Raw genomic sequence first — 21,988 nt, 5'->3', positions numbered from 1 at the left:
ACAGGTCCATGATATATTGGACAGTGCTAATGTTAAGTACAAGCAACACCATAATCAACATCGAGTGTCACGTTAGTTCTAGGTGGGCGACAAAGTTTGGCTTCATTTGCAAAAGGAGCGCCTTGCGGACCCCACTTCAAGCTTCACCCGCTCCAATATGGTCCATACACCATCACCAAGGCTGTCGGTGACAATGCCTTCGAGCTCAACATCCCACCGTTCCTTGGTCTGCACCTAGTATTCAATGTAGATTGCCTTTGGCCTTACTTTCCACCGTTGTTGGACACATCTGACATTGCAGAACAACTCACGCCAATAGAGCCCAACTCAGACTGCATGGAACATGCCACAACTGATCAGATCATGGACACACAAATCAAGAACACTCGACAACAGAGGATACAACTATATCGAGTTGTCAAAGCAGATCAACTCCTTCACCAGGGCAAGTGGTTCACTAGGGACCAGGGTCAATAAAAATTTCCTCACCTCATGGAGGCTCTACATGCAATGGGGACCATTGCTTCCTAAGGGGGGATGAATGATCTAGGTGGATATTGGTGACCACCCACCTATTCGACTTAGACTCCCCAGTTAGTTTCATCTGTTTCCTTAATTGTAGCACAATTTACTATTTTTTGGTAGTTTTTTCGGGTCCTGAACTTCCAGAGCCATTTTGAGGCCTTAGACGACGTTGTTGTTGTTGTTGTTGTTTTTTTTTTGTTTTTTGTTTTTTTTGTTTTTGTTTTTGTTTTTTTTGTTTTTGTTTTTGTTTTTGTTTTTTTGTTTTGTTTTTTGTTTTGTTTTTTTGTTTTTTGTTTTTTGTTTTTTGTTTTTTTTGTTTTTTGTTTTTTGTCTTTTTTTGTTTTTTTTTGTTTTTTGTCTTTTTTTGTTTTTGTTTTTGTTTTTTGTTTTTTTGTTTTTTTGTTTTTTTTTTTGTTTTTTTGTTGTTGTTTTGTTGTTGTTTTGTTTTTTTTTTTTTGTTTTTTTGTTTTTTTTTGTTTTTTTGTTTTTTGTTTTTTTTTTTGTGTGTGTGGCAAAATTCCCTTAGCAATTGCCATAGTAATCGCGTCGATAGTTGTAGTCCTCGGAAAGATCGTTCCAATGAGGTATCATACGTGTCAAACAAAGATAATGTGACCAAGTTACAGTGTCGGGAAGTTGGCTGCCCAACTAACCACAATGGGGCCCATAAACTCTTGGTGTTACATCTCCTCGGGTTAGGGTTTTGGTTTCTAGGGTTTTCCCTTATTGTTAAATAATAAAAAGACCCTTGAGCCTCATTGTAACTCAGTCCAGATGCATGTAGCTGTCACATCTCTTCTCAGAGATAAGCTACTATCGCCCGAGCTATCTCATTTCCATTATGTTTGTAAGCATAGTTCAATATTTTTCTATTAATGGAAGGAAGTGTTCCTTTGTTGCATCTCTATGTTTATAATTATATCTGTAAGTTGTTGCATTTCTGTTTAAGTTTGGATCAAAGAAGCAGTAATGATTCTCATCAAGTTAGTTAAACTGGGGAGTTTCTAAACCTTTAGTATGTTTCTTGAGCATTACTTTTGTCAGAAAATGGCTAAGATATTTTTATACAAATTTTACTTTGAAACAAGAAAGTTTGCAACAAACAGAGACTTCTCATTTAGCATATTATCTATCATCACTATTATTCACCCTCTACATTTTGAGAGCCTCATTTCTTATAACTCTCAAAGATACAAAATTTTAATCTCAACATAGGAAGACACGTACATATGTTTATTTTCTTTTACTTCTTTTAAGAGACATTAATATAATTAATCTTGTTGAGGTTGATTCTTTAAAATTGAACTTTTTTTTTCAATTTTCGCTTTCTTCATTTTTTAGAGTTTGCTAATTTCTTTTTATTTTTTGGAGTTATTTTCCTTTTGTTTTCAATTTTGATTTGATTTGGTGACTCTGCCACGATTTATGTGAAATGCCTTTTCCTCACCCAACAATGGTTGGTGGATGTGGGAAACCTCTTAACTCTCTATTTCAATGAATTTCTTTTATCATTAAAGGCATATTTTTATGAAACGATAAAACCATCTTGCTTTAAATATTTTTCATGGAGGAACACACATCCTTTCTAAGTGATTGAGTTTACATTTTCAAGGAAATAACTAATTTGAGTTTAATACAATGAATCCCTCCCACCCCTCCACATAAAAGCCTCTGATTGAAAGTTGCAGTGAAATAATTTGGAACCAACATTATGAAAGTATTATGTCCATTAAACATAAATCTCTATTACCATTCCACCTCTTTCACTCAAATATATCATAAACTAAAAGCTCGCAAATGCGCTTATCAAAAGGATGATTAGAAGAGGAAATATGAGAAATACAAGTAAATCCATAGGGGCTATGGAAGCTCGCTGGCAGTAGGACTAGGATTGTATGGCATAAAAGACAACTTCGCCAGGGTACTGTTCAGGCTGCTGGCAGCGGGACTAGGCTTGTATGGTATAAAAGACAACTTCACCAGGGTACTGTTCAGGCTGTTGGCAGCAAAGTGATGTTAGAGACCATTCATACAAATGGATATATGCTTTATCAAAAAACTCATATCTGTACATTCTTGTATTTTTCATATGAGGTAACTTTAAAATAAAATTTTCCCAAATTTTGTATTCATGACTTTTACTCAAATCTTCTTTGAGTACTTATCTTTACAAACTCATATTGCTTAATCTATTTATGTCGATCCTTTGGAAATGTTTTATTGTTAGATGGTTTCATGAACTCCGTTATTTTTAACCTTTGGGTAAATTAAAGTTCATTATTTTTAAACAGAGATAATTGGTTCTTCCGAGTGTGTTGCCATTGTTGTAGGGAAAACCTGACACCCCTTTCCCCCCCGGGCCCCATTTTTCATTTATTTTATTCAAATAATGGGGACCCTTTCCATTAATTTTTGGCTAAACCCTTTTATGATTTTCATTTGAGTTAATTGTATTACATTGATACTTGTTTTGCCTCATTTGGTTAACCGATTTGTAAATAACACTCCTTTGAATTTTGATCATTTTTGTCGCTTGGGTTAATAAATGTAAAAAATGTATATCATTTCAATTTTTTGCAATTAAAATAGTCATTCAGTACAAATATTAACTCTTAGTTAATTTTTACTATTTATTTATTTATTTTTTTCCACTAACAGTCCTACAAAATGACCCAGCCAAATTATATAACAATTGAAAAACGTGTTTCAGGTTCTTGGTAATTTACTCCAATTTATTATTTTAAAACAAATTGCCAACCCGAAATCTCAAAATTGCAAAGTGATTGTAGTTCAATTTGTAGAATATTTAATTCCACGTGGGCCCACTCCACATCACCTCCTTCCTTTCAAAATCGTCGATTTAAAATTTCCGATTTTTAAAATCTACGATATTCTAATATCGCATATCGGCGTATTGACATTTTAGTTGTATGCATATTTTTTGCAATATAACAAAAACTCTGAAGTTCCGATTGCAATTTTGAAAATTTATATAATAAGTGTTTTGTTTTTTTTGTTTTTTTTTTTACCTAAAGTTTTTGGTTCACCTCCTTATGCCTGGTTCACCTCCTTATGCCTCCCGACTCCATGACCTCACTCACCCTCCACCTCACCTCCTTTTCCCTCCACCTCACCCTCCTTATCCCTCCGTAACTCATCTTCTTTCACCTTCCATTTAACCTTCCTCATTTGATTTTATATGTTTTTAATAAAATAAAATAATATATCAATATTATAATAATTATATTTTAATTATAATATTTTATTATAATTATAATTATAATATTTTATTATAATATTAATATAATATGATAATATTTTAATTGAATTTCTAAATCATTTTTATATTAATTAATTTATGTTTACAATTAATTTTGTAATTAATTGAGATTAATAACATAATTGCAATTAATTAGTATTAATTAATTAATAACTGTAATTTAATTTAGCATTAGAATTTAATTTAAAATGTTCATTTTTAGCATAGGCAATAGAATTTACAGAATTCTGGGAATTTTGACTCATCAACTTTGGAGGCCCATAAATTGAGTTACTTGGCCAAATGAGGCCGAGAACGGCTCGTTGGATAGATAAAATCATGGAGATTATTTCTGAAATGGTTGCAAAATCAGATTTAATAATTTAATGGGTTTAAAATTCAGCAGAAGATCAAGCTCCTAATTTTTAAACATAATCAATTTTCCGAGTTTTATTTTCTGCATTCTCATTTGCTCACAGTGTCTACTGAGTGCAAATCCATTCATCTATGTTCTCCCTGACCAATTAAATCCTCACAGGTATCAATAAAAAACTTTGATTTCTTTTTAAAATATTATTTAATTAAATTTAATTAGATATGTTATAATTGCAGATTTGGTATTTTGCTTTTCTTTTTGCATTTTAATTTAGTTTTGATTTGTTTTTATAGGAAATCAGTTGAAGAGATGAGAAGAATAAGATCTCAATCAATGAGAATGCTCCAACAATAGAAGAATAAGATTTTGGGCCAATGAAAATTGATTGAGCAGAACTAATGTTCAACAACTTTTTTGCTAGAGAATTCTTTTTGTAAATATTATAAATAATAGATTGTAGAATGTATGAGGGGCTTCTCTCTTCTGCAACTTTGTAATTCTAAAAGCGCTATTGTAATAGGGATTTCAAGCTGTAGGTAGAGAGATGGTCAAGCTCAAATCTGGGTATTATTGAGATTTTTCTTTTGCATTTTGAATTATGTATGATGGGAAGAGCTTGCACTACTGCAACTCTTATTTTAAAAGCATAAGTTCAAAGCATTGTAAAGGACTGTTGGAGACTAGAGCCAGAGAAACATATTTAATAAATTGGTATTTTTAATACGATTATTTTAAATACTGGTTTCGTTTTATGATGGAAGAAATGTGTCATTTTATTCATATTTGTGCACTATTGTCAGTAGGAGTAATTTGCCTCAATTTTATGTTATTATTTATCTCTTTTCTTGTGGGTTTGGATTCTGATTTATGAGTAACTATTTACTCAGAAATCTCTCTTTTAATACTGATTTAACAAACAATAATATTATGTGAACTATTTCATTATATTATTGTTAAATTATTCGAATTACTCATTTAACAATCAATACCATTTTGTGAACTACTTCCTAAATGTTTTGATTGATTATCTCAGATAAGAGGTCTCTTAACAAAATGTGTTTTGATATTCATAATCTCAGTTAATTGAACTACTTCGTTAGCTTGATATTCATTATAAGCCATACATATTAAATCCTAATCATTTAAATATTATGCTCTCGTTTGGGTTAGATCTATTTCTGCCTAATTGAGATAGGATTAGGATGCTTTTCATTTTTCTTCTATTTTAGAATAATTTTGCATTTAGATTTAATTCTACATTCCTAGAAGTCCTCTTCCCAAAGAGGCAAAATTTAGTTGTGCCTTGGCTAAGCCCCAGATCAGCTTAAGGATCACTTTCTTGCCTGATCAACAAGAGGGTTGATCTGATGTCTCTTCTCTATTGGTAGATGAAAGTCATGTTTTAAGCCATTGGAGATAGAGAGAAGTTAACTGGACTTAGTTTAACGAGTCATAACCATCATTTCAACAGAGAAGGAGCTGCTCTAAGGTCTGGACTGGGTGGTCTCCCTCATAATGTTGTAGGCAGAGAATTTCGAGCCTTCAACATTTTTGGCACTAGAGGGAGGGCATGAAGACTTGTTGTCGATTGGAGTTTTTGTATTCTAGAATTTTATTTTTATTACAATGGCTCCTCTTAAACTTCCCATTTGGAGTTGTATTTTTTGGCATGCATCTGCTAATACTCCACCAAAAATAGTAAGACACTTGTCAAAGGTAAAGTTTAATGGTAAGATCAATTCTTCTGCTTTTAATTATGCTTTACAATTCATTCAAAATTTTTCAAATCCTATTTTTTATGATATTGACGAAGACATTCTATGCAGGATTTTTACTCTTACATTCTTAGGAAAAGCCAAAAGTTGGTGTCAATCGCTTCCAGTCGCCTAGATTCACAACTGGGATCAATTTATTACAATGTTTCTTTGTAAATTTGATGGCTATGTCTACGAACATGTATGTGACGATTTTGAAGATTTATGAAGGTTCGAAAATGAATCTTTTATTGATTTTTCCATTTGATTTCGTTTAAATTGATTGAGATTTAAATCTAAAGATAAACCTTTGAAAGAGGAATTATTAGATTGTTTTGAATATATTTACTCTCTTCCTCCCATTCACAATCCATGTGGAATTATTACAAGCTTCGATCAATCCCCTTCAAATTATATTAACATAATTGAGAATTCCAGCATAGAGGTGCATACCAATCATGATAAAGTGGTATAAGCCATGTATGATAAATTCTTAAATTTAGTACACACCTCTTACGGTATTAATGATAATCATGTTAATTAACCAATATCGCAAGTCTTGGAAAATTTCGCTAATCAATTGCAAGAAGATACTAGCAGAAATCTTGGAGAAAAGACTGCTTTCAAATATGAAAATTATTGTGTAGTAAATTTAGAAAATCAGAGTGTAAATTAGCAAGTACACGCAATAATTAAAGTTTCCAATAATATGCAATCTGTCGTAAAAATTTCTGAATTTGATCATGTCGATCAAAAGGAAAATTCAGGGCATCCAAACAACGTTCTTCAAGAAAGAATTAATAGAGAAGAGAATGATCATAAATATGAAATTTGCAATGAAGAAAATATAATTGAATCTGCAAACAAAGAATATTCCAGATTCATTTATTCTAATTCACATTTCTCGCTTTATCTTGATATTTTTGATGATAACAATTTATCCTCTCTTCACTTTAAAGTTATTTCAGAAAAGAGAGAGGCTGGTCTAAATGAATTGCCAATTAGTTTTTATCAAGATAGAGAATCAATCATTGATCATTCTTCTGCCAATAATGAACATGTGCTCCATATTTCTTCTTGTTTTGATACATCGGATGAGGTCGAAGGGAATTCTAATGAATGTCGCGAGGTCATTTATGATAGTTGCTTTGACATTGAGGATATTGATTTGTCTTATTCTCAATTAAATGCTCATAATCAAATTTGAATCACATGTGAAAACGAAGAACACTCTAACTCATAAATTGTTTCAAATAGTTCTCATTTTCAAACAATTGATCGTACTCATGATTTCAGCGTTCAAGAAACCATTCCAATCTATGATTTATATGACAGTCAAGCTCTAATTCCTATTCATAGTCATAATTATCTTTCTAATTCATGGGTTGGTATTGATAATCATTTGAGTTCCATTATTCTGGCCAGTTCATGTGAAAGGGAAATTGTTTTAAAACAGTCCCAATTTTGTTGTGACGGTAATTGTAACACTAGTATAACCTATGATTCAATTTTGTTATTATTTCTTCATTTATTTTTTTAACTTTAGATTTGTTTTCTATTTTCAGTGGATTTTTAGATACTTTGTGCTGACATATTGAGCAGTTTAGTATTGAACACTCAATTGATGCGTTGCCTGAATGGAAAAATGAAGATTCAAATTATAATCGTGAACATCAAGGGTTATTTCTCTTCCAATTCCAAGCGATGTTCATTTCTTATCAATTACTTATTTCTTCTCAAAAGTAGTGCCAACAAGAGTGTGTATTTTTACAATATGACCAACAATCTAATTCAACTCATAATCTCGCATTAAATCTATCAAACTTCCATCCATGTTTCATTGACACATTTGAAAGACATTTGGAAAGTTTTCCTTCACAGAAGATTGTTAACAATTTAACATATGTACATAAGACTGACATATTCATGCGGGCCATTGTATCTAAAAGATCATTTCCACAATCTGGCATGTTACCTTCTCTTTTGAATCTCTTCCAATCATTAATGGAAATTCATACAAATTTCTATGATTCAGTTGAAATTCAACTGGAAAGGACATTTCAAGAGAAGGTGATCGTAAATAGATTTCTGTAAATATATTAGCAATACATGTACATTCTCTTTTCAGATTTAGTTTTCTTAGTTTAATTATATTTTTATTTTTGTTGCTAATGTTTTACGTGTACATACATGCATGAATTAAAATGAGAGAGTGGTTACATTGGAAGTATGACTATACCTAGTCATGTTTCCTTCATTAAGTTATAAATAGGAATAGATTAATTCATATTAGATTTCTTTTTGTTTGCACTTATTTCATTATTTCAAATTCTTAATAAGCAAGTAATGAATCTGACTTCTTCTGAGCATCCCCTTTCATTAAATTCATCACATTGATCATATATATGAAGAAATTCCAAGAATTCACTACAGCTTGGCAATTTTTGATTCTCAAGTATTTATGCAAAAGAGATCGTTTTCACCACTCTTATCTTTTGATGTAAATATGAGGTGGATGCAATTTGAAAATTCATTATTTATCATTTTTAGATTAAATAAGTAGGTGATGTTGAACATATACAAATTTTGAGAAAATTTGGGAGAACTTGAAGATTTATGAGGTAAACTTACAATCAAAATTCTTCCAGGTATGTGTTTACAACTTCATCATCATCTATTGTTAGTTTTACCTTTTTCAAAGGTTATTTCTTATTTTTGTTGTTTCTTTTGCAGGTCTTCATCGACTTGATTGTGGAGACCTAAAATAAGCAAGCAACCAACCCTTTTCAAATCTGCAACATGATTCAGGGAAGTATTATTTGTTATTCATTAGAATTTGAGTATTGCTTAATTTTTCTTTCATTCATTAAAACCCCAATATGCCTTTAAAACTGTATTGGAAGATTCATATCAGAGCATTCTAATATCATAATTCTCATCATTCGAAAGCTCTGAAAATTATTCCCCGATCCAATATTTTCGATAACTATTAAAAGGGGATTTTTTGTTTAAAAAATAAAATTAAACCAAGCGCTTCATTTTGAATTGAATGCTTTAAGAAGTTGTCGGTCCCACAAAATGCCATGTCATATATCGCAGTTCGCAGTTCACATATCAGAGGTTCTCAAATGAGCATACACCAAATATTCTCTGATACAAGATCCTTGATATTCCCTTTCCGCTCATTCTCTGATAGATGACTTCGCCAATATTACGATATCCATAAAACCCTTGGACCCGATACGATATTTAAATACAGTTTTAAAATATATCACGTCCATTCATAAATCACAACTTTGGTTGGGGCATATGTTTAAAAGTTTCGATGTCCTGGATTCGATATGAAATTAAATACATATAATAAAACTATCGGGTTTGTTCTTCATCGCACATTGACATATCAACGATGTTACATCCCGAACTCAAATCTTCCGATCGTCGATCTCTTATAAAATCCAAAGTCAGTCCCACCAATGAGCCATGTCATCTATCGAATTCTCTCTATCACAAGAATAATATCGACATTTCCTTTTATTAACAAATATGATCTCTAATATCGCAATCTCTCCATCATCACATATGCTCTTATAACAACCTTGCTATTACAACACTTATATCGCATCGTGAAACTCAAATGACGCCTTGTCTTAAGATCCTTCGATGCGATAAACTATGATATATACCTCTGCCATTGTCTTTTAACTGTTATATAACACTTAATCGCATATCGGCAAAGGTGAATCTTGTAGCCTTAAAGTTATGCATGGCAAAGAAACTTGCAATGCAAAACATCCGATGAGGTGCTGGCTTGTATACAAGAATTTAAGGTACTCTTGGGAAACCACTATGGTAATGAAGAATCTGATAAGAAATTTGGAACATGGTTAGGCCATTTTTTATTTCTCTTATATTTGATTTTTGATATATCACTCTATATTTAATATACGACATTCAAGGCCTCTCCATTAGATTGTTTTGGATTTGGTCTTGATTCTAATCAATTTATGAAAATCATGGAATTGATATGAAACTTGTAATATTATGAGGACATCCATCATTGCGATTCATTAAGAAGCATTCTTTCATTCCCATTTATATGGATTTGGTTTACTCCTCATTCCTTGGACATAAAGCATTGCGTTATTCTATTTTACTGCTCGCTTTAGATTAAATTTATATGATTTTGGGTCATAAAACTTCATGCTTTTAATTCTAATTAAAGGAAGAAGTTATATTTTGTTGGAGAAAATGATACCTCTCATGTAATATTAGATGCAATTATCCAATGATAAGTTTCATGTGCCCACTTTCATTTATTTTCATTTATTTATTTTTGGTTTCAGTTTTTGTTGATCTTGAACTGTGTTTTTACACGTCTTCATAAACCTTTCGCACCTCTACTAGATTAGTTTTGAATTTCATTCTCTTTTGTTTAGTTTGCTTTGAGATTCTTGAAAGAAGCAATAATGATCCTCATCAAGTCAGTTAAACTGGGGAGTTTCTAAACCTTTAGTATGTTTCTTGAGCGTTACTTTTGTCAGAAAATGGCTAAGATGTTTTTATATAGATTTTACTTTGAAACAAAAAAGTTAGCAACATACAGAGACTTCTCATTTATCATATTATCTATCATCACTGCTATTCACCCTCTACATTTTGAGAGCCTCAATTCTTATCTCTCCAAGATACAAAATTTTAATCTCAACATAGGAAGGCATGTAGATATGCTTATTTTATTTTTCTTCATTTGTTGAGACATTTGTATAATTAATCTTGTTGGGGTAGATTCTTTAAAATTGAACTTTTCTTTCAGCGTTCACTTTCTTCATTTTTTTAGAGTTTGCTAATTTCTTTTTATTTTTTGGAGTTATTTTCCTTTTGTTTTCAGTTTTGATTTGATTTTGGTGACTTTGCCACGATTTATATGAAAGGTCTTTTTCTCGCCAAAAAATGGTTGGCGTACATGGGAAATCTCTTAACTATATCTGTTTCAGTGAATTTCATTTATAATTAAAGACATATCTTTATGGAACGATAAAACCATCTTGCTTTAAATATTTTTCATGGAGGATCACACATCCTTTCTAAGCGATTGAGTTTATTTTTTCAAGGAAAGAACTGATTTGAGTTTAACACAATGAATCGCTCCCACCCCTCCACATAAAAACCTCTAATTGATAGTTGCAGGGAAAGAATTTGAAATCAACATTATGAAAGTATTATGTCCATTAAACACAAATCTCTATTACCATCCCACCTCTTTCGCTCAAATACATCATAAACTAAACGTTCGCAAATGTGCTTATCAAAAGGGTGATTAAAAAATGAAGTATGGGAAATACAAGTAAACCCATCAGGGCTATGGATGCTCAATGGCAGTGGGACTAGGCTTGTATGGCATAAAAGACAACTTCACTGGGGTACTGTTCAGGCTCGCTCGCAGCAAATTGATGTTAGAGACCATTGATAAAAATGGATATATGCTTTATAAAAAAACTCCTACTTGTACCTTTTTCTATTTTTCATATGAGGTAACTTTAAAATAAATTTTTCCCAAATTTTGTATTCATGACTTTTACTCAAATCTTCTTTGAGTACTTATCTTTACAAACTCATATTGCTTAATTTATTTATGTCGACCTTTGGAAATATTTTATTGTTAGATGATTTCATGAACTCCGTTATTTTTAACCTTTGGGTAAATTAAATTTCATTATCTTTAAATAGAGATAACTCATTCTTCCCAGTGTGTCGCTTTTTGTCCCTTCATTTTTCATTTATTTTCTTCAAATAATGGGGACCCTTTCTATTAATTTTTAGCAAAACTCTTTTATGGTTTTCATTTGAGTTAATTGTCTTACAATTTTGCCAAAAAAAATTCATTGAATTTATGTTTTTATTGTTTCATTAAATTCGAATTTTCACTAGCTTTCCATCGATACTTGTTTCGCCTTATTTGGTTAACGGTTTGTAAATAACACTCCTTTGAAGTTTGATCATTTTTGTTGCATAGGTTAATAAATGAATATATATATATATATATATATATATATATATATATATATATATATATATATATATATATATATATATATATATATATATTTAACAAAGTCGGTTGCTGTATTATATTTCCGAAAGAAGAAGGGAGACTAAGCTCCTGAAATACATGCTGATATGCCATTGTTATGAAACCAACTCAAGAAAAAGATAGAAAAGATAGATCAACACCTTAGAATTCAGGCTCTTCGAGGGGGCAACCTCCTTTACATTACATAAATGAGCAATTCTTCGATGATTCAAATGACAAAACCTCCTTTCTATATATAGGAGTCTAAGGAGTCACAATATAACCCAGTCGACCTAACAATAATAATATAAAGCCACAAAAATAACAATAAAGGGATTCTATGGGGCACAGTAATAAAAATATGGGGACAATAGGGGCACAACAATATTAATAAGGGATACAACTACAATAGTAATGGGGTAATCACTAGTATTATAGGGACCTATCATGCTCCTCTCCTTCAAAAAAAGTGTTGTCCTCAACGCTTGAGTAGTTTTGGATGCTTCTGTATAAAATTCTCATTCTCCCATGTGGAATCTTCAGCGGATAAGTTCTTCCACTTGATGAGATACTCCGAGATTGATCGATTTCGTAGCTTTCGAGTTCTTGTTTCTGTGACTGCTTCTGATTCCAATATAATTTTTCCTTCCTCGTCAAGTTCTGGCAATATTGTTTGAACTGGGAGCTTGTCGCCTATAACCTTCTTTAAACATGAAACATGGAAAACTGGGTGCACTCGAGACGCTGCAGGAAGCTCCAATTTGTATGCCATAGTACCAATCTTTTGCAACACCTTGTACGGACCATAATACTTTGGTGATAATTTATTATCCTTCTTAGCTTGCTTGAGGGACATTTGTTTATATGGTTGTAGCCGTAGGAATACCCAATCGCCTACATCAAAACTTATTTCGCTGTGATGTTGATCTGCTTGTTGTTTCATTCTATTCTGTGCCAACATGAGGTTATCCTTTAAGAGTTGGAGGACTTTTTGTTGATGTTCAATGTGATGTTCCACTGCTTGAACCTTAGAATTTTCTCTTAAATATGATGTGATGGATGGTGGCTGATATCCATAAAGTGAAATAAATGGGGTCATTTTTGTTGCTGTATGGAAGGAAGCGTTATACCACCATTCAACCAGAGGCAACCATTTGACCCATTGTGTCTGTTTATCAGATACAAAGCAACGAAGATATCCTTCCAAACATTTGTTTACTATCTCAGTTTTCCCATCAGATTGAGGATGATAAGATGAGCTATGAGCTAACTGAGTACCAAGACAAGAAAATAATTTGTCCAAAAATTTCCAGTGAAAATGGGATCTCTGTCACTTACAATAATCTTTGGGTTTCCATGTAGCTTTTGAATTGTTTTCATAAATGCAGTAGAAACTGTACTGGCTTTCAATGGATGTGATAATGCACAAAAGTGTGCATACTTGGTAAGTCTGTCAACTACCACCATGATGACACTCTTTCCCTCGGACTTGGGTAAACCTATGATAAAATCCATTGAAACCTCCTCCCGACGTTGGCTTGGAATGGATAAAGGTTGTAATAGACCCGGGGTCTTAATTGTTTCAACTTTTTTTTGTTGGCAAACCAAACATTCCGCCACAAACTTTTGAATATCTGATTTAAGGCCATCCCAAAAAAATTCCTTCTTAATCGTGTGGTAAGTGTTTAAAAATCCTGAGTGCCCTCCCAAGGGAGAAGTGTGCAATTCCATAAGAATCTTTTGTTTGAGTTGCGAATTCTTACAGAGGTATAAGCGATCTTTGTACCATAACGAGTCATTTTTCCAGCTAAATGTATCAGATGTAGTGGAATCTTGTTGTAATTTTCGAATAAGTGCCCACACTTCTTCATCATTCTTCCACTCCTCCCTTGCTTCATTTATCCAATCTAGCTGGATAATAGAAATGGCACACAACAACGCTTCCACATCCTCATCCTTTCTTGAGAGTGCATCTGCCACCACATTTTGCTTCCCTTTTTTGTAGATGATTTCCAAGTCATAACCCAACATCTTTGTGACCCACTTTTGTTGCTCTTCAGAGGATAATCTTTGTTCTAAAAAATATTTAAGGCTATCATGATCCGTTTTTACCTTGACGTGTCTTCCCATTAGGTAGGGTCGCCATTTCTTAAGTGCATGTAGTATTTCCAACATTTCCTTCTCATAAATAGCTTTGTGTAAAAACTTTCCCTTGATTAGACGGCTTTCTTCCTGGAGTATATCCTCTTCCTTTGACCTTTCTTGCTCATTTTCTTCTTCCTCTTCACAATCTATGTAGAATAATTTCTTCTCAACACACTTATGACCTTTAGTGTATTTGCTATCACAACTGTAACAAAGCCCTTTTGCTCTTTTTTCTTCCAATTGTTGTGGTGTCAACCTTATAGGTTGTGGAAGGCTAGGGGTAACAACACTTCCATCTTTATAGTTGTGACTGGTATGCTTTCTGGTTGCCATAATTTTGCTTTCCATTTTTCTTGCTAACCTGAATGCCTTCTCTAATGAATCAGGTTCTCAAAGGCAAACATCATGTTGGATATTATCCTTTAAAGTCCCTATGAACACATCAATCCTATGCTCCTCTCGAATATTTTTTACCCTTATGTTCAATTTTTGGAACTCCTGAATGTGCTCCATTATTGAACCCTTTTGTTTGAGACTTATCAATTGGCTAAAAAAAGTGTTGCTTTTTGTATCCTCATAATGTGCTGTCAATTATTCCGTAAAAATTGCCCAAGTGATAATTTATTTACGAGAGCAAAGCCATTGATACCATACAAACTGATTTGGTTCCAAATATAAAGTTGCAATACGTACCTTTTGTGTGTTTTGCACATTATTGAGATCAAAAAATTGCTCCATCTGTAATATCCTTGTTGCAGGATCCTTGCCATCAAACTTCTTGATATCGATTTTATCTCCGCAAATATAGCATGAAAAGCTCTGAAATTTGGACCCGAGATTCAACGTGCTTTCTCTCAAATGGTTTTTTTTTTTAGCTTCTGAAACGTCGTAGAAAAAAGTTATAGCAAAAATGCCACGATGACCAGTTTGGAGCAGCGAAACCCTAGAATCCAAAGCTCTGATACCAAATGTTATGAAACCAACTCAAGAAAAAGATATAAAAGATAGATCAACGCCTTAGAATTCAGCCTCTTCGAGGGGGCAACCTCCTTTACATTACATAAATGAGCAATTCTTCGATGATTCAAATGACAAAACCTCCTTTATATATATAGGAGTCTAAGGAGTCACAATATAACCCAGCCGACCTAACAATAATAATATAAAGCCACAAAAATAACAATAGAGGGATTCTATGGTGCACAATAATAAAAATATGGGGACAATAGGGGCACAACAATATTAATAAGGGATACAACTACAATAGTAATGGGGTAATCACTAGTATTATAGGGACCTATCAGCCATGAAGAGCAAGGTAAGAAGGAGTTACAAGCTAAACAAAATTACTGCTTGATCTTTCCTTTTGGGCTTTTGAAAAACAAAGACCAGAGATAAATCCTAACAAACTGAAGTAACAGAAAGCAACATTTACAAAGCATAATCAATCTATATTGATGTGGCTGATGTGCCGAGCAGTGGACTCTTCAGGCTTGTCGTTGACACCGGCTTGCTTAATGCTTGACGAACTTGTGGGAGCTGCATTTCTCTTTTCCATCATGTATTTCAAAATTTCAATGGATTCTTTCACATGACTGCACCTATTGGAAAGCTAATTGAACTGTTCGTGCAACGAAGAAATTCTATGATAAAGCAAGTTAATGTCAGCTACATATTTCTCATTGATAATACGATTTTGACTGTCAATCTTGTCTTCCAAGACCTTCTGATGGGCTCGGACTTGCTCCAGCTCGGCCTGGAGATCAGTGCAATGAAGGCAATCCTCGCTCCTCGCCATTGAAGCAAAATGAAATGATGCTGAGGTTGCTGAAAAGCCCAAGGACCAGACCAGAAGCGCAACACAAGGGATCATGCTGAGAAAATAAGAGCAGAGACTAAAAGAAGAGAGGCTAGAGGCACAGGGGTTAGCTGAAGGGCAAAGGCGCAGAAGGGAAACACAGGCAACAGAGAGGGAAGGAAAAGACGGGGGCTCAAATCCGCAGGAAACGGAATGCGAGGGAGGGGAGGAAACAGAATGCGAGAAAGGGGAGAGGAGGGCGTATAAGAAGGAAAGGAGGCGCAGGGGACTCGACAGGGGAGAGAAGAGGAGAGCAGGAGGGCGAGGGAAATCACGGGAGGGAGACAACGGATTCAGTACGGGGAGATTGATAAGAAACAATTCGGCAGAGCGCATGATTACAAGGATGAAAATGGGATTTTCTAAGATAAGACGGATCTCAATGCAGATTTTGCCTTTGGAACAAATCTGATGTATCTTGGACCAATTCCTTGTGTCAGGATTCTCTGATTTGCAAATCTGGATAAGACAGAAGTGATTCATTATCATGGTAAATAGTGATGTGTTTCCTCATCATTGCAAAGAAGGCTACCCATTGGTCTGTTACATGCCCTGTTGGCGTGAAAATCAACATCCTTGTTGAGGGTGCGTAGGATGTGGAGGAAGCTCAGATCAGTGAAAGATTGGCTCAAAAATTGACATCTTCTAATGGACTGTTGTAGAAGAACGTTGGGTGATTCCCTATTCTGGGCCATTAGGCTGATGACTACTACTGAATCTCCAAAAATCAAGGCAATATCTATACCAATTTTGCTGAGCTGGGCGAGTCCTTGATAAAGGGCTAAAGCCTTTGCCCTATTGTTGGATATGTGCCCAATCCCCCATTCATACGAGACTATACGATCCCCATTGGCATTGAAAATAACTCCTCCTGCTCCAGCAATTCCGGGATTCGATTTTGAAGCGCCATAAAAAGAAAAGATAATAGGTGTTGCAATTGTTAAGCCATATTGCAAATTCTTCCTCCTTTAATTTGATTTTCCATTTGTGGTATACTTTGTTTTGCCTTTTGCTAGTGGTGATGCCATTCTGATTACTATTATTTTTATCCAGAATATAACCGATGAAATTTCGCTCTTCAACACTGAGATCAGTGATGTCTATGTTTCTTTGGTTTTTTACAGATATGGTTTCTAGAGCTAGGCTCCTTGCTTTGTTGCAGAGCCAGCCAAATAGACCATAACATAGTGTAAGGAAGGGTATCCCAGACCCTTTTTACAATGTTGTTCTTTCTTTGTTGCCATGGGTAATTTTTTTTCCATTGATGAAGAGCTTCTCCTATGGAGTCCTGTTCATTCCAAGGAGTATGATTGGTATAGGATAAATTTCTCCAACAGGTGATAGCAAAAGGACAGGCAATGAAGAGATGTATAGATTCTTCGCAGCTTGATAGTTAGGGCAACGTGAAGGGCCATTGATGCCTCACTTTTGTAAGTTTTCTGTAGTGAGGATTTTCCCCTTAAGAAGAGTCCAAAGGAAGAATTTAATTTTGGGAAGGGATTCAGATTTCCAGACTATTTTCCAGTGATTCCAAATGGAGATGGGGTGATTGTTGTTGCAGATGTACTAATAGGCAACTTGGAAAGTATAATTAGAGCCAGATGGGTCCCAACAGAATCCATCTAATTCATTCTTTTTTATTGGAGCCATACTGTGAAGATGGGATTGTAGAGCATGAAGATTTGCCATGAGGTCGTTGGGAATGGCTGGGAAGGTCCATCCTAACCATAAGTGGGATTGGGGATCCCACAGGGAGATCTGATCCAGGTGATGGATGCCTATGCTATTAAAATAGGTGAGAATGGGAATGACTCCATCTTGACTGTTTATTGGTTGCCTGCCCATTATTTTATCTGATCCAATATTAATATCAGCACCTCCCTTGGGGACTTTAGAGGTGTTCTGAATCATGAAAGGAATTGCTCTTTTGCATAAACGCCAAATTTTTGAAGAGTCTCTGATAGGAATATCTTGATCTAGAAGTTGCTGCCTTGGGAAGTTTAAATATTTGACTTCCAACACCCGTTTCCACCAGGCAGAAAGGCCAGTGATAAGTCTCCAAACAATCTTACCTCCGAAAGCAAGGTTAAGAAATTTGGGAGATCTAATTCCAAGACCTCCTCGGTCTTGGGATTGGATGACCTATTTCCAATTAACCAAATTGAATTTCCTTTTGTCATTTTTCCCTCCTTGCCAAAGGAATTGGTGGAGGATGACTTCCATTTTATAATGAAAAGAGGCCGGAGCTTGAAGGAGAGAGAATTGATATAGAGGCAAGGAGGAGATACTTGATTTGAGGAGGATGAGGCAACCAGCTGGGTTGAGCCAAATGGAGCCCCATTGCTGCACCTTTCTCTTCATCTTGTCAATAACAGTGTCCCAAACTTCTGCCTTCAAAGGACCTACACTCACTGGCATGCCCAGATAAGTGAAGTGAGTCCAATCATAGTTGCAAGAGACTCCAAAGATATTGGCAATGCTGTGAAGAACCTGTGCTATGGTATTTCATCCATAAATGCAACTTTTCTGCTGATTGACCAGTCCACCAGAGTATCTCATATATTTATCTAAAAGAAGCTTAGAGCACCAGGCTATTATAGTGGAAGCTCCTCCAATTAACAAGGTGTCATCAACAAATTGAGAGTGGTTAATGTTCTTTACTCCGTTCCCAAATTTAATTCCTGTGATGAGGCCAACTCTCCGATTGAAGTCCAGCACTTTGCTAAAGGATTCAGCCATTAGAATAAAGAGATAAGGTGAAAGAGGGCAACCTTGTCTAAGGCCTCGGGAAGATTGAAAAGCATTTCCAGGTCTGCCATTAACAAGAGGGGAGATCCAGGGCCCAGAGATGCAAGCTTTGATGAGATTTAAAAGGACCGCATCAAATCCCATCTTTTTTAGAACAACCAGGAGGAAGGAGTGCCTTACTCTGTCAAAGGCATTGGATAAGTCAAGTTTAAGGATAAATCCTTTCTCATTTCTAGATTGGCTCGAGTGAACAACTTCTTGGACAAGGAGGATAGATTCAGTAATTTGTCTATTAGCTAAGAACCCCCCTTGGTTTTCAGAGATGAGAGAAGGGAGAAAGGATTTGAGGCGAGTATTAAGGATTTTAGTCAGAATCTTGTAAGACAAGTTGCAGAGGGAGATGGGCTGGAATTGAGCAAAGGAAGAGGGTCGATTTTCTTTGGGAATGAGAGTTAAATGTGTGGCATTGGTGTAACCACCGATTTTGCCTTTTCGCTGGACCCATTTGAGCATTTTGATCAGATCTCTTTTGATAATTCCCCATAAGGCTCGATAAAAACATATGGGGAAACCATCAAGCCTCGGAGCTTTATCCGACTAGAGAGTCCAGCTTGTTCTTTTTATTTCCTCCTCATCAATTTCCTTGTTCAAACTGTCATTCATTTCCTTGCTGATCCCGTTAGGAAGATATTGAAGCAAATCTATATAGTCCTCTTCTTTTGTTGTTTCAGTTAGAAGATCTCGGTAATGGTCTGTGGCAGCCTGTCGGATGGCTTCTTGGGTATTTTGAAGGTTGCCATCAGCGTCCAAAATGGAGCTTACAGTATTTCTTATTTTTCGAACTGTAGTCTGCTTGTGAAAAAATGTTGTATTCTTATCCCCCCTTGCAACCAAAGTTGCCTCGACTTTATCCTCCATTTTGATTCCTCTTCTCTGTTTACATGGCAAAGCTGTAAATAAAGGTCGCTTTCTTGCTCTTTATTCTCCTGAGAGAGGCCCTGCTCTTCTATAGTCCTTTGGATGCGGTTTAGGGTGATTTTGATCTCCTTTTTGATCTTCTCGGGCTCCCTATAGCTGGTTTTTTCCCATTATTTTATCGCCTGTTTGGTGTTTCTTAACTTGGTTTCCCAAATGAACCCAGGAGATCCTTCTACATGCTGATTCCAAGTTTTTTGCACAATATCTTTGACTGCTGGAATACAGTTCTAGAGGGAGCTGTACTTAAAAGGAATGGGTCCGAGAGAGCAGTGCGTTTCCACAGTGAGAGATATTGGGTAATGGTCAGAAGCAGAGCAAGGGAGGATGTTGGCATACCCAACAGAGAAGGAGGAAAGGAGCATGACGTTGATTAAAATTCTGTCCAGTCTTTCCATAATGTTGCCTGTGCCCAACCTGCGGTTGCTCCAAGTATACCTCCTGTTTTTTGGAACGACATCGATGAGGTCATGGTCATGCATAATGTTTTCCAAGTGAATTCTGAAGGGATCAGGGGAGAAACTACCTCCTCGTTTCTCATTAGCATGAAGAATAAGATTGAAGTCTCCCCCGAAAATGATATTAGAGTTTTCTTCTGCATCTATGCTGGCTTTAAGATCCTCCCAACAACGTTCCTTATCTCTGTAATGATTAGGAGCGTAAATGTTGTAGATGACTATAATTTGTTGATCTTCTTTGTTTTCTAAAACTGTTTTGATCCAGTGCTGGTTAACAGTTTCCGATCTGTAGTTCCATATGCTATGATTCCAGAGTGTAGTGATTCCTCCGGAGGCTCCTCTGGATTCACTGATGCTGCCTTTGTACTGCCTGTTCTGTTCAATGATTCTAATCATTTCTTGCTGGTCTTGCTTTGTTTCCTGTAACAAAAAAATTCCTGGTTTTTCACAATGAATAAGATCTCTCAGGGCTGTTACTTTGGAGGGGTGCCCTAGACCCCTACTATTCCAAGATAGGATTTTCATCATTGGGTATGTGGGGTGCGGAGAGGTGCTCGCCCCCCTTGGTCCTTGTGTGTTATCTCTTTTTCATGCTGTCCTAGGATGTAAGATTCTATTGGGTTTTGTATACCCATTGCTATGTCTTTCTGGGCATTCTCATCTCTATGCTGCTTTGCTGATTTCCTACTCGGTCCGGGTTTCTTAAGAGAGTCACTGGAGGCTCCATGATCTTTGGAGGAGCTCCTGGTAATCCTGGAAAGGGGAGGTTCAAGGGAAGTCTGAGAGGAGATAACCAGAGGAGGAGAGGGATCAGAGGCAACTGATAGAATCAAGGGAGGGAGGGAGGGATCCTAGGAAGGAACTTCAGGGGGGATAAAACCGAGAAAGGATTGGAGGTAGAAGGGGGCAGAGGTGGGGAGAGAGAGGGAAGGGAGGATAAAGGAGGGGAGGAAGAAGAGGGGTGGGCAACATTAGTGGCAGGAGGGTCAACTTCAGGAGGGGCTTTGGACGAGGGAGCGGACTTCTTTTTTTAATTGTTTCCCATTGTTCTTCTTGTGGGTTGTTCTCAACATCAACAAGTTTAGGACAACGATTGGCGAAATGGCTGTATTCATGACATACCTTACATTTGAATGGAATTTTCTCGTAGTCCAGCTGCTGAATATGGCTCTAATCATCCACTTTGAGCTTGATGGCTTCGGGGAGGCCTTTGCCAAGGTCCACTTCCACACAAATTCGTGCACAAGCTTGCATATTATCTTTTGGCTCGCTGCAATCAATGTATTTGCCGACAGCGTTCCCGATTGCGCGAACCAATTCATCTCCCCAGCAGTGGAGAGGGAGGTGAGGGAGCCTAACCCAAACTGGGACAGCACTGGGAACATCCAGTTCTGGATCAAAATCTGGGGTCCATTTATTGAGGTACAGGCCTCTGGAATCCATGAAATAGGGCCCGTTCCTAAAGATTAAGTCCTTATCTTCTTTAGATTCAAAATGGAAGGTGAAGTACCCCTTCCCACAAAATCTAATGGAGATTTTACCTTGAATTTTGTCGGACCAGTTCCTTTCAACCCATCGTTGTACAGTTTTTGGAGATGGCCAGAGGCCCGTGAATTGTCCGATGAGACCTTTTTCTGCAAGGGAAAGGGCAGCCATGTGAGGAAGGGCTGGAGGTAAGTTCACTTCTTGTAATACATCCAGCTTTTTTACGAACTTAGATACTGTTGGTCGAGGGCATTGCGGAGGCAGAGACTTAACTAGATCAGAGAATGCTTGTTGAGGATCGGCCCCCTTCGGTGAGAAGTCCGGAGGGGCCATGG

The sequence above is a fragment of the Pinus tabuliformis genome, chromosome 2_2, assembly GCF_031772625.1.
Source record: "Pinus tabuliformis cultivar Carrire ecotype Pingquan chromosome 2_2, CPIR1, whole genome shotgun sequence".
Classification (NCBI taxonomy): Eukaryota; Viridiplantae; Streptophyta; class Pinopsida; order Pinales; family Pinaceae; genus Pinus; species Pinus tabuliformis.
Note: the sequence above shows the minus strand (reverse complement) of the source record.